We start from the raw sequence: 14,219 nt of genomic DNA, 5'->3' as shown, positions 1-14,219 counted from the left end.
ATGAATACTCGCTGATAGTTTTAGCGTACTAACAGTTAAGTGTAATAGATTGGTTTGTAGAGAGAGCGTATCAAAACCGAAATCAAATTTCTCTTTTGTCCTGCTATGCAAAGATTTTTGGGAAACCTTGAGTCAAAAGAAATTTGGTACGGTTGTTTTTGATCAATCATAAATTAACCATCGATGAATAAGATATAATAGTCTGAACTCTGTCTCCATTTTACGAAGACTTCGATCAGCTTTTACACAACTCTAGATATTGATACAGGTATGAACAAACAAGACATGAATAGCTACGCTGCCAATTCAGGCATGCGAAACTTATCAATAGTGGGTGTGTGAGGTTTTGAGGTTATACAATGCCAGAGTTTCTGTACGTCATCAATTGTGCACGGTTGTTGCTTTGGTTTACGTTTACACACACACACAAAAGACTGTGCGAATAGCGAACAATCGAAAAGATCTAAGTAAACCCCAATCTCCAAGGGAGATTTTTCACAGCATATAGACAGCCATGCAAATTGCATCGTGCAATCGCAATCCTCAGATAGAAGTTTATCTGAGGATTGCAGGATGCATGAAACTTAAGTAATAGATTTCATTAGATTTCATGAATTTGTACTTGAAGTAATCTGTTTATATATATATATATATATATATATATATATATATATATATAATATATATATATATATATTGTGCACAAAACTGAATCTATTATAGAAGGAAATAAGAACTTTTTGAAAAAATACCATTTAGCAAAACAAACTATAAATCAGAGCATGTCATATCAATGTATTCCATCGGGAAATGAAGAGATTAAAATAATAGATAATATAAAAGCGCGACAGCTTTGCTTAGTCTCACAGACTGACTTACTTAATGACAAATGAAAATAACAAATCCACAAAACGAGGACAATATCATACACATCTGTTGACCCAGCAAAGTTGTTACAGTAGCTAATAAAACCAGAGTAAAGTATAATTTTTTTCCTGGACGAAGCTGTCAACAATTGTCTGAGAGTGACCTTGATAACGAAATATCGATGGCCGTCTAACATCATAGTGACATCATGGCCGTATTGTCGTTGGATTTGCTCTGTATCTCCTGGAATTGTATTATGAAACCCCAGTACACAGGGCAACAGCATTCTATCTGTGTTCTGTGGCATATGTTCAATATTATCCCGGTCAAAAATAACACGACACAATTAAAACCAATCTAATCCGTCCTTTGAATCCAAGACTACGAAATAAGGCGCCACTGATGTCATCGATGTACATTTCTTAAATAAATACTGAGTATGTCGGCTGTAACGATGGCGAACATCAATGGCGTCCAGACTGCTCAACAGTGTCTCGCAATAAGACGTTTCGTATTGGCGTATAGTAGACCATTAATCACACCATAGTACTGTGTTCCTTTTTTGGTGGAGAAGGTGTTTGTTGTTCATGCATGTAGGTTTAGACAACAATGGTCGTGTCGCTCATTTTTCAAAGTTCAATCCATTTTATACTTTGGGCAAGATCCTTGTGATAACGAAAAATATTTTCGGACATTTTGTACAAAAATAGTAATTTGATATTGAACGAGGATGACACATTTACTCGTTTCCTGCCACTTGTGTTCTTAATCTTCGGTTGTCAGTCTTTTTCCTCAAGCAGCCCTTGCATCTAGATATTAATAAAAAATATATTTTAGAATTGTTACAATTCAGACTAGTGAATACAAGCACTTTAATATGTGAGTGCTATCTTTTTTAAATCCATAGCTCCGATTGCAAATTAATGTGTTCATTTCTTGCCAAGTCAAAATGAATAAATCATTGCAGCTAAAATAAAGATGCCACGACTACTAAGGAGAAGATCAAATATTGATATCAAGGAATAATAACATCAAGTAAGTATGTTATGAGTTCTGATGACAAGCAATTCAAATGAATACTATATATATATATATATATATATATATATATATATATATATATATATATATAGATATATATATATATATATATATATATATATATATATATTAACTACTTGCCTCAAATTTACATCCTTCGTAGCTGATTTTCACAGTTTTCGACTTTATCTACCAAGACTGGTTTTCCAATTCCTCGTAACAATTCCTTCAAAAATTCAAAGCCACCAGGCTTTGGCTTTATCAGCCCCCGTTGTTCTAAATTTATAAAAATTTCAGCGGCGTCTTTCAGTTGCTCGAGTGTCCTGGGTGGTATATTTTTGTGTACTAGAGTTCTAAGCGTGTTGAGATCTCCACTCGGTATAAAGTCCTTTTGGCTGACATAGACTGACATAGAGACTTGCAACTGGAGAAATACCGGCTGGCGATCTGGACGCCATCGTATGGAGATGCCAAAGTCGAAACGCTTAAGTTCACGTTTTCAAAAACGATCCTACGGTAAATAAAAATAAAATACAGAGTTTCATTGTATATAGTAGCAGACTTCTTAACAACGGTAACAAAGGCAGAAGAACTCTAGTAAAACTGGCGATATTTGTTGTATTAGTCAAATTAAGAAACGCACAGTCGATTTTCACAGGACAGTGTCTCATAACAGTACAGCATCTCATTCTTAACTACACTGTGTTATCTAAGGATATGAACAGTTTATGAGAATACAGCATATCCCATCATACTCTCAGACTGCAGTCACTTCAAGTATGTATCAAAACAATAACATTGCGAGTCAAAATCTACAAGTTTGAAAATGAATCTAAACGGTACGTTTCAAATTATATTACGACAGCGGTCAACATTTTTAACCAAAACTTCCACTGTGTAAAGTAAGAGCTCACAGCCACAGCGTGACCAATATGTTAGAGAAACATGTTTTATTCATGTTGTTCAATAATATTTGCAAGGTGGATAAATTCATACACATTCGGGTGTTTGGTTATGTGTCTTATACATAGGTCAGATGTACGTTGAAATTCAGAGAATATTAGAGTTACACAGTTCTGTCTATATGACCATGTTGTCTATTCTGTGATATTCTTATGTTGAAGTACCAGTAACCTGCAAAAACAGTGGACAATAAATTTATGTTTTAATTTTTAAACTTATCAGCCTTTGCTATTAAAATGGTTCTTAATACATACACTCAGATTGGTCAGTAAGGTCATTCTTCTTCTACGGTCGAAACACAATGGAATGCATTTCGGAGACAGATATTGGACTCTAAAAGTGTAACAATTTTTTTAGTCTACCACTTGTGGGGCCTGAGTTTGAAGGTAACGAAGTATCTCACGTTTCCAACAGCTTATTTTTGTTAAAATCGACAATTTTATATTTCCCATCAGAGATAGTGAGTAACTAGTTTGTTTGAAAAGTCCCGCTTTTTTATAATTCACTTTTTTCTCTATCTTCGCATTGTTCTCCTCCAAAATGGCATTTAGACATCTTAATGGAAAAGACAAATTTTCAACATTTACATAACCATTTCCTGTGCACGCCATGCCTAAGCAAAGAGTAGAGTATAGGGTATTTCTCATAACGCCAACAACTGTATTTCAAATTCCCAAAATACGAAAATATTTTAGTTAAAAGGCGAAATCCCTTGAATACACTCGGACACTTTCAAATATTCCTTACTTGTCCAGTTTCCTGACCCAAACCCTTGATGCCTATCGAACGAAAAAAGTCAACTTTCTATTGCGATATGCACATGTGTTACCCAATTAGGATTTTGACAGTCTGTGAATTAAATCTAGCTATGGCACACTTTGTGTCTGATCAGCTGTGACACTGTCACTCTAGTTTTACACTCTGAACACCTTAGGGAAGAATACATTTTGGGGACACATTCGGACTCTCAAAATATTGCAAAATAGTTTCGGCTTACTATTAAGTGGGGTCTCGTTTTGAAGGTCACTGAGTAATTAAATTTCCATCGGCTTATTTTTGTGAAAATCGACGACTCGATCTCTTTTCTCCCATTAAAGTTGACACAGGGATGGCGGCCGTTTTGAATTTTTGATGTCGGTAAAATGCAGGTATTTTCTTAGGTACCAAATTTAGCACGACTTATTTTTAATCTTGATTTCGAAAAAGAATGGTTCAAAGATTCGTTTGGGATAATTTGAGCACAATCTAAAAATCCTTCAATTTCGAGGCGCTGTCACGAATTTATTTTTCATTTCGGCAGGTGATCTTGCACAAACACAAAATGGCGGCGGTTATCAAATTCACCCAGCTATACAAAACTCTGAATAGAGTTATAAGCTATATAAATCGACAAACAAGAAAGAGAGCTATCATGGTGCCACATATGGCATGTCAAATTTATGGCAAGGTGTCAAAGGGCATGCAGCGTCATCAGAGTTTCGCTACGTCATCAATCAATGGGTGCTGCTGTACTTATGAATTTATCACAAAGAAATAAACCGAATTAACAAATTATATTCACTTTAAGACAATTTCAGACTTAGAGTACATTGGGCACTTCAATAACTTATAGTTATACATTGGTTTTAACAACCTTTGTCTTCTTCCAATCTGTAAGGGGCCTATGATTAAAACGCGCATGACAGACGAACCTCATCGCGCTTGACCTCAAATCCTAACCGATTACTCCTAGCATGTGAAGTACCTCCTTTTTACACTGTTCATTTTTAAGTTGCTCATAGAAAATGATACAAATTTACAAGTTGTCGTGCTTGCAAGCGTTTTTGTATGAAACGTTATTCCTCGTTTTGTGCCCTGAACTGAATCTTTTATGCAAGGAAATAACAAACTTTTTGAAAAAATTGCCACTTAGCAAAATAAAGTTGTGCAAACGCATGTCACATCCCTTTTTTACGATTGGTGCGATGTTAAAACATTTCAATAAAATATCATTTAAATTTATCAACAACCTGCATAGAAAATTGTGTATCTTGCCCCAACTATGTTTCGCGGTTATCAAGGCGAAATTAATCACAATGTGTTACTGAAGCAAAGTCACCAGACCAAAATCTGTCATTTTTCCGCCAAAATTGTATATTGCAAATAACCGGAAATTCCGACCGCTAAACATCAAAATACTTAAAATATTATATCCAAGTAATGTAAAAAAAGGATAGAAACTTGTCTTAAAACAACTGACAGATGCAAATTCACTAATTTCTTCACAACAACACAAATACAATATTTTTTACGTTTTACATGATAAAAATCGAGACAATTTTATAAAGAAATTAATAATTCCAATAATGTTGCCGAATATCAATCTAATCTGGGCTTTTTAAGATAATAGACCATTTCATTACTTCTTGGCTTGTCGGGTACAACTTCATGCATTAATGAGGCCTTCTTCTGACTTTATTCTCTCCCTTCGGCACGTGATGCATTAACACACAATGGTGGTGTTGAAAATTCGAAGAAACAGTCAATTTTCGATATCGGTTTTACCGTTGTTCAATGAAATCTATCAAGCTAAAATTCTTGACAATTTTTATTTAAGCTGTTTTAGAATGTGAAGTGAACAACTATTATTCACATTGATTACTTAACGGAAACAACAAGTGACACTGTCGTCTATACTATACAGAAAGGTTACGCCTTTGTCAAATCGCTTCAGCACTGTAAAATCACGTTTTATGTCGTAAATTATCATCTTGATCATCTGCAGACGGTGGTCATAGAGTAGCGAAGCTCTCTTCACTTATTTTCAGAAACTTCAACGTAACAAGGTCCTACCTGTGCTGTTTTGCCTTCCTACAATCAAGTGGGTGACAGCCAGTAGGCGAGAGATTGCGTCAAGCTTTGACCGCCGGCATGGGTCATAATAGGGAGGGTAAACTAGTCCTTTTCTCCCGCCCTTTGTTGTGAAACGTTTTGTCAGGGCGTGCAGTTTCTTCTAGTCGTTGTTCATCACACAGTCTCTTGAATTTATCTCGTAAAACGAACACTTTCCAAGTCTGGTGATAATTTTGCATACGTTTTCCAAGAAACCAGTGCTTTTCCAAGTAAGCAGTACTATAGCAACGTAAATACCCCGCTATTTTCAAAATAAAATGGCGGTATAGAAGACAGTGATTATTATTAAACAACGACAAATAAAAGCTTTATAAGACAAAATAATCCCTAACATAGTTTAAGCACAATCAAGGTAAACAAAGACGCTGTCCGTGCTAGAAGCACTGTTTTTTGTTTTGTTTTTTGTTTGTTTGTTTTTTTTTGGGGGGGGGGTGTCAGGTGAACATTTCCACAAAGGAAACGTAAACACTCTGGACAAGTCAAATAGATGTCGATGGAGTTCGGCTTTGCAAATGCTCTATGTGTCAGGATGTCTGGCAAATACATGTAAGTGACACCTCTACTTTAATGGCCTACTGCTCCTGTGGTTCGAACATTTTTTTAGAAAACTCAAATAAGAGGAAGCTTTTGAAGTTTTTGATTGTCCAAAAATATTTTACATTTAGATCTTTGGTGTTGATACAAAAGATACGAAACTGAGAGTATTATGCACCTCGAAAGTGAAAGACTTAAAATTTTGCTCAAACTTTCCTCGAGGAATATTTCAACCTTTCTTTATCAAATCAACAATAAAAAATGGGGGTCATCGTGTAATGTCTGGGACTAGCGAAACTTGTAACCACTCCCTTATCAAATGAAGTCTAAAAATCAGGGTCACAAAGCAAAGAGGACCAAAGTGCCCAACATTTACTGATTTTTAATTCAAAATGTCCCTGTGTTAACTCTATGGAGAGATAATATAATTTTCGATTTTCAAAAAAACCTAGACGGTGAAAATCTTGCTTACTCCGAGAGCTTCACAATGAAGCCGTAGATTAGACAAGTATTGTAAAAGTTGGAGAGTCTGAATATCTGTTCCCGAGGCTCATTCTGCTTTTTAAACATGCTTTATGGACACTGTAGAACAGCTTCAGTCAGTATTGTACATAGTTCTGAACAGCGGTACAGGTATGAACTAACTGGAGTGAGAGATTTCGTTGCCACGTGAGGCGTGCCAAACTTAAAAATAGATGTGAGAGATTGTGCAAGGTCAGAGTTTCGCTACGTCATCAATTGTGCGTAGAATGTTTCTTTATTCTTTTTGTGAGAAGTCACAAGAAATATTCTCAACTAACAATGTAAATCCTACCCATTACCAATCAAGTATTTATCTTGATAAATGGTTTATCTGATCTCGATAAGAGTTGTGGTCTATTAAAAAGATTTCTTTGTTACCCTAGAAAAAGGCATGTTTACTGACCAAAGTGCAATCTACAAAATACTGACAAGTAAAGCAACAACTGTTTTCTTTAATGCATGGCGTTTCTATGCCGGTATTTAATTTAAAGCAAACATAATCAGTAAAACCAATTGCTGCTACCTGTCGATATGATTGTATCAGGAATTTCTTTGAGCATGAAACTTACTTATGTACACCATTAATCAGGGAATAGAATTGTTTGTTCCTTCTTTGCTTGACAACTAACGCCCCAAGGGGTTTAGACAACAATGCTCCTGTCGCTATCAGTTCAAGGTTCAAACCATTGTTTTGTTTTGGCGAGATCGGATACCAGCACGGTACAGTGGCACATTATACATACAGTTATCGATAAGGTCGCGTGGCCATTTTCAAAAAACGTTGTCGACTCTGACAAGGGAATACACGCTGATAGTTTTAGTCTACTAACGGTTAAGTGTAACTGGTTGTTTTGTAAAGACAGAGAATCAAGACCGAAAATTTAATTTCTCTTAATTCCTGCTATTCGAAGGTTTGTGGGAAACCTGGAATCAAAGAATCAATTACTTATTAGCCATCGATGAATAAGATATAGTAGTCAATAAAGCTCTGTTTCCATTATACGACGGTTTTGTTCAGCTTTTACACAACTCTAGTGGTACAGGTATGAACAAACAAGACACGAATAGCTACGCTGCCACTTAAGGCATTTGAAACTTATCAATAGTGGGTGTGTGAGGGTTTGAGGTTATACTATGCCAGAGTTTCTGTACGTCATCAATTGTGCACGGTTGTTGCTTTGCTTTAAATTCACACTCACAAAAAGACTGCGAATAGCACACAACAATCGAAAAGATCTGAACCCCAATTCTCCATGGGAGAATTTTTCACAGTATGTTGACAGCCATGCAAATATTAGTTCCAAACTCTACTAAATATTTACTATCTGTTGAAAAGATACAGCAACATGCTTCTGTCTGTGGACCAAATCACAACAAATACTGACGGTTAAAAACAAAATCAACTTTGATCAGAATTGGCTCTCTGCTATGCGTTCTGTCAATATGAAAGGCTTGTAATCGTATAGGGGTGAAGTCTAACTACATCATTCTAAACTTACACTTTCAGATCAAAATAGTGAACAAGCATACTACCAGAGTTCCCGTTTCAGCCGTTTTCATATTTTTCAAACGCTTTGTTGATCACAGAAAAATAGTCGAAGTTACATGTTGACGTGACTGTCTATGCGTTGACTGTGATCATGTCTTGCCTACGTTACAGGGTACGTTGTGAGTTCGATTCAGATTGAAAGGTTGCTGAATTTAGTATGAAATCTAAAACTTTAAAATTTTGTGTACCAAATTTCGAAAATGTCACAATAGCTACAGGCAAAATTTGTATACACTAATATTATTTACAGAAAATTAAAACACCATCAAAACATGTAACATTGTCGTTGTAATAATCAGAAATCAAATTTTAGACAATTCATTCGAAAAATATTTCAGTTTATGGATTTCCTGATGCCTTTTGTAGGGACAGTAATTGTTCATACATGATCATAAGACGGATGATTTCGGTCATTAGAAGTACTGTTTTTTAGATGTGACATTGCACGATAAAGTGCGGATCTAGAGTTATGAAGTTCACAGACTAGGGAAGTAAAACTTTGAAATGGAATAAAAAGTCAAAAAATGATGACATGCTATGTTGACCCGACATGGTGCATAGTTTGACCCGATAAAGTGGCTTGCAAGGACAAATCAAATGAGAGTAAAGGTCTCCTTACATGGCCTAGTCAGTGAATAATATCCACAGGCAGTGTCCTGAGTGACCGAAATACATGATAGCCGGGAATGAGTGACACTATGGCCACATATTCTCAGCAGTTCCTCTATAAGCTATCCTGGGAGAGTGTTATAATTAGAGAACAAATTTGTTCTTGCTCGGTGTTGTTGATATATTGGTAGCCACTGTACAACACGTTATCATTGAATTGAGCAGAAATTGTCCTTCAAATCCAAGATCAAGGTATAAGTGGATGCCAAGATCACCAGGTGGCCAAATCGACAGTTATACGTGTGTGGCACGACGACCAAACTCGCGTCATGACACTTGGTATACGCACGATAAACGAGTTCGTATTAGCTTATGGTCGCCCGTTTTATCACAATGTATCGCTGAGGGCTTTTAAGTTTTTCCCTTGGCTGAAATGGCGTTGCCGCTGTGGCCTTAGACCAGTTGAGATAATAATACCCAGTCTCCTTTGTTCAAACCCCTATCCAATTTGGTATTTTGACAGCTATGTCCGACCATGCAGATCATTGTTTTTAGATGTTGTGTATCAAGCACTCTGCCACTCAGTGCTTTGGACAATTATGCGGGGACTACACTGTGAATTCATATTCGCTCATTTGCTTGATTCCACTCTTTGTTTGCGCTCTGTCTTCTGTTGTTACCTTTCTCTTTCGGCAGTTCCCCTAGGAGTAAGAAAGGAGTAAAATCGCCAATGATTAAAACGTAATACCAAGACAGTCGACAATACACCGGTATTTTAAGTGCAGGCCCTGGAATAATATGGATAATGATAATGATTTATTTCACCAGAAAAAAATGTGTCAACATTACTGGTGGGGACCAGGGAAGAAGTTATAGAGGAACTAATCAAGTCCCTGGCCGTGAATTCTTACAAAGTATGATATCAAAGTAATATAGTTTGCCATCTTTTTCAATAAGTACATTTTAAATTTCGACAGCGAAGTAAAATCCATAGAGTAAAAACTGAAACTGCAATTAAATAGTTTGCTTTTCACGTTTAATACGCTTTATATATTAGTCAGAGAGGAAAAATCGAATGAAGAAATATAATTTCTGAACGGCGATCATGTTACCAAGGAAACAAACCTACGAAATCACGCATGGATTATATGTTAACATCACTCTCGACAGGCTTAACGATATTAAGGTTAAATTTGGCATTTCAAACGTGTTCATCCGGAATCCATCAAAGATCCATTAGCTGTACCTATTTCCCATACTTTTGTTCCGTCTTTCTCCAACTCCCAAATTCATGTCTAAGTGCCCCCTGTTAAGTCAATACAGCATTCATTTGTGCCATGTCCAATGTAAGTCAGGACTAGGCTTTATTTGTCAATTGTAACATCATGTATCGGATGCCTTGTTCTGTAAGGCTAATATATATGAATATATATTAGCAAACTTTTAGGGAAGGATAACAATATTTACTTCAAGGGAAACAGTCATCTTAACAGTAATCTTTTCGGCAAAATCAACATAATTTCGATATTGACAAGTCATGCATGATGGAATGATGTAAGTTGTTTCACAATTCCTGTCAAATGAAATGAGAATAGTTCCTGATTTCCTCTAAACTTAATAGGCCCATAACATAAAACCTACAACACAATATAGCGGTATTTAGCAAATATAACAACTAAAATATAAATTAATACGCCTGAAGCGGGTAATTCAAGATGGCACGGCTGAAATATATGTATAGCACTCGCCTATGATTTGCAGTCTTTATAGTCGTCTTTCACAATTTTCGACCTCTTCTATTAATGGCCGTCTGCCTATCCCTTCCAAGAGATCCTTCAAAAATTTAAAGCCACCTTTCTTCCTTTGTATGAGGCCTCGTTCTTCTAGATTCACAAAAATGGCAGCAGAGTCGTTCAGTTGCTGAAGTTTTCTTGGAGGTATGTTCGGACGGACTAAGTTCTTAAGCTTGTTCAGATCATCGTCGGCTATCTGGTCATTTAGGTAGACATAGAGACTTGCCACTGGATCGATGCCACCTGTAGCTGGTAAACTGGAAGCCATCGCTGAGATACTCCGTAATGAAAATGCTGAACTTTAAACTTTTGATAACAATCCTACAAGATAATGACGAAACAAAATAATTATGTTTTAGCAAAACGGTAAGTATAACAGAGAGATGGGGAGAGAGAGAGGGGAAAGGCAGACAGAGATAGATACTCAGAGATATAGATAGAGACAGGGATACAGAGAGCCCAAAGACAGAGTGGCAACAGATAGACAGAGAGACAGAAAACAAACAGACAGAGATTTCTGCATATAAGTTGGTGCTCTGTGTATCAGATCATGTCTGTGTTCAAATCACTAACATCACGAATCATAATAATACAAATATGAAAATGAATTCAGATGCTTCAAAATGCAACTTAAAAGTAGAATAGTGTTCTAAAGGTCTCTGAAATAAAAACAATTGATTCACTACACAAGTTGAGAAAACCACATCATAGCATAGCATAGCGTGCACGGTTCCAATCTATATTTAGACTGTCGCTCGAAAATTTTGTGGGACGTATGTTATCGATAATTTATAACTAATGTTGCAACGCCAAAACTTCAGAGAATTGTGTTTTATTTAAACCATTTGACCATGTGGAAGGGGGTATATTCAAAGATATCGAGGTTGAGTTATGTGTCTACACCAGAAAACTTTGACATTCATGAAATAGACTATCACACCGCCATTCTTCCCCATTAGTAATATATTATGCCGTTTGGTTAAACAAAAAGCGCGTCGGTGATTTTTTCTGAGGGGCTAGTTTTGTCCCAAAGACAGCACTTGCACAAAAAGACGTAGACTTACCAACGTGGGAGATGTACTATATTTGAACGAGTAAGCTTTGCTGTTGCTACTAAAACTGATCTCCATTAAAACTCCTTGTTTATGGATTGTTTGTTTGATAAGTCCCTAATGAGAAAATGTTTCTTTCGCAACGCATACGTGCCATTGATCTTCCCAACAATGGCGTCCCAACGCGTTAGATAGAGCTGCGGAATCCTCGAAAGTTTAGATATCTATACATGACCGGTAAACGTCATGCAAAAGGTGAGAAAAAAAAACGTCTCGTATTTCTTGTGACACAAAGATACATATTTCAAACTCGCCAACCCGAAATATCCTAGCATATGAGCAAAGCCCACAATTGCATATGATAACTCAAAAGACACAATAAATTCCTGACTCACTTACCCTGTTCCTAGATGCATATAACAGAAAAAGAGACACAACTGTACGTCGACAGAAAGAAACAATGATGGCACAGCGTCAACTAAGGCACTGTTCAGTTTCCTCAGCCTGGGGTGTCACCCTGTTGTAAAGTCTGTTGATGGCGGGGGAGGGGGAGAGGGGTCACCATGTGTCAAACATTCAACATGCACAACAGTTTAGGCATCTTGTTATGCAGAGAAAGTGTGAAAGGCATTAAGAGTAAACTGTACGTATTCACACTTTAAAAATGAAATTTTGAAATTCCTATCCTACAACCGATACGTCAACAATTTCTCCATTTCTCTTTTGCAGAAGGTTACCCCCGTTTCGAAAGTGTGAATACGGGTGATTAGCCTGTTTTTGTTTCTTCGTAGAGGGAGGGCACAATAATCCACGCACCCCCCCCCCCCCCCGCCGAAGAAATCGACCAGGTCCTAAATTTTAGCATTTCAACTCGCGGCACTCGCTCTTCACTAATAAAAATCACTCAAAAACTAGCATACCTGTTTCCAGTGGATGATCAGCGAAAATTTCTCAGATCCTTTATATTTGAAGAAAAGGAAACACTACAGCAACGTGAAGCCTTCTTAATTGTGGTTTCAGGTTCGAGGGAAAACACCAAATTGTGTACAGTGTAATGTTATATCTGTATCTTAGCGGTATGATGGACGAGTCGAAATTCACTGAGGGGTGGCCGCGAGTGGCCTTCAAGGCGGCTAAGAATTGACTTTACTGACACGGAACTATCTCCGTGCTGACATCATGTCCTTGGACGGAAACACAACAATTGGAAATACAGTTTTTAGCTTTCTTATTCACAGTTATCTCAGACACTGACCATTAATAGCTTCGGCGACATATATGCCATTCCTCGTAAGAATGTAAAAGTTTTACCGTATGAGGGACTCCCGGGGAGGGACTGCTTTACAGGTATAGGTTTAAGCACTAGTAGCTGTTTGTTTGTTTGAGTTCCCTAACACCTACTTTCAACAACTTGCTTTTACAACGGTCTACCCTAAGCGTCCATCAAAGAATGGCGAGGATTAGTGGAATGTCGCGTGACTAGTTTTTCCACGAACTGTTAAATCCAGCTAAGATATGAACAGAACAGTGGTTGTTTTCTGCTTTATTGGTTAATTCATTCATTATAGAGTTAGACTAAAACGAGCAAAAAATACGGATGCATAAATATATACGGTGATCAATGGCAACATAAAGCACACATTTCCGCTGACACAGCTTCTGCTTTGATGTTCGCAACTCTGAAAAGACGTTCTATTTTCATAATATGTAGGGAGGGCACATTTTTCGCTCTGCAGGACTCAACACCCTTTGTTTCCATGCGTGATTGAAATACACTATGCCATTGTGTCAGCCGTCATAGATCACTGCTGTGGAATCAGACAGACAAACAATTCTCAGTATTTCGTCTATTTTTAGTGAGCACATGCAGCTACAAATATTTAGGTCAACGGCCATATTTTATTATGAAGGTCTCCTGCTTACCTGCTCGGGGTATTTATTATTCAAATTAAACCCAGGCTGCGTGGCCATTGATTTGGAAAGCTTTAGCATAGCAAATAATCAGTTGAAAGTCTACTACACTCCTGGATGACTTTTTACAGAGTGATGGGGCTTCGATAACCAAATGTGGAAGATGGGCTGCGGCCCTGACCAAGAGCCATTTGTCTCAGCTACATCACAGGGGCTGTCAGCCGGTAGCTACAATGATTTTCGTCTTGAGGCCCAACTTCGCTAGCCAAGGGCGTTTCGTCGGTCAGAGACCATTGTTCTCCCTCGTTGGTATGGCATGGAGGTCGAAATTAAAGAAAGACTACCTCCATGGTTTTGGGGACTATGCTAGGTAACTATGCCAGGACGACCAAAACGAAGCCAGTACACCTAGGCTCGTGCGCTGCTGGCTTCTGTCCGCACCGTCACACGTACGTTGTTCAGAGCTATAGCTAGAGGTTATACCTT

The sequence above is a fragment of the Ptychodera flava genome, chromosome 2 (assembly GCF_041260155.1).
Source record: "Ptychodera flava strain L36383 chromosome 2, AS_Pfla_20210202, whole genome shotgun sequence".
Lineage (NCBI taxonomy): Eukaryota > Metazoa > Hemichordata > Enteropneusta > Ptychoderidae > Ptychodera > Ptychodera flava.
This window is presented reverse-complemented; position numbering follows the sequence as displayed.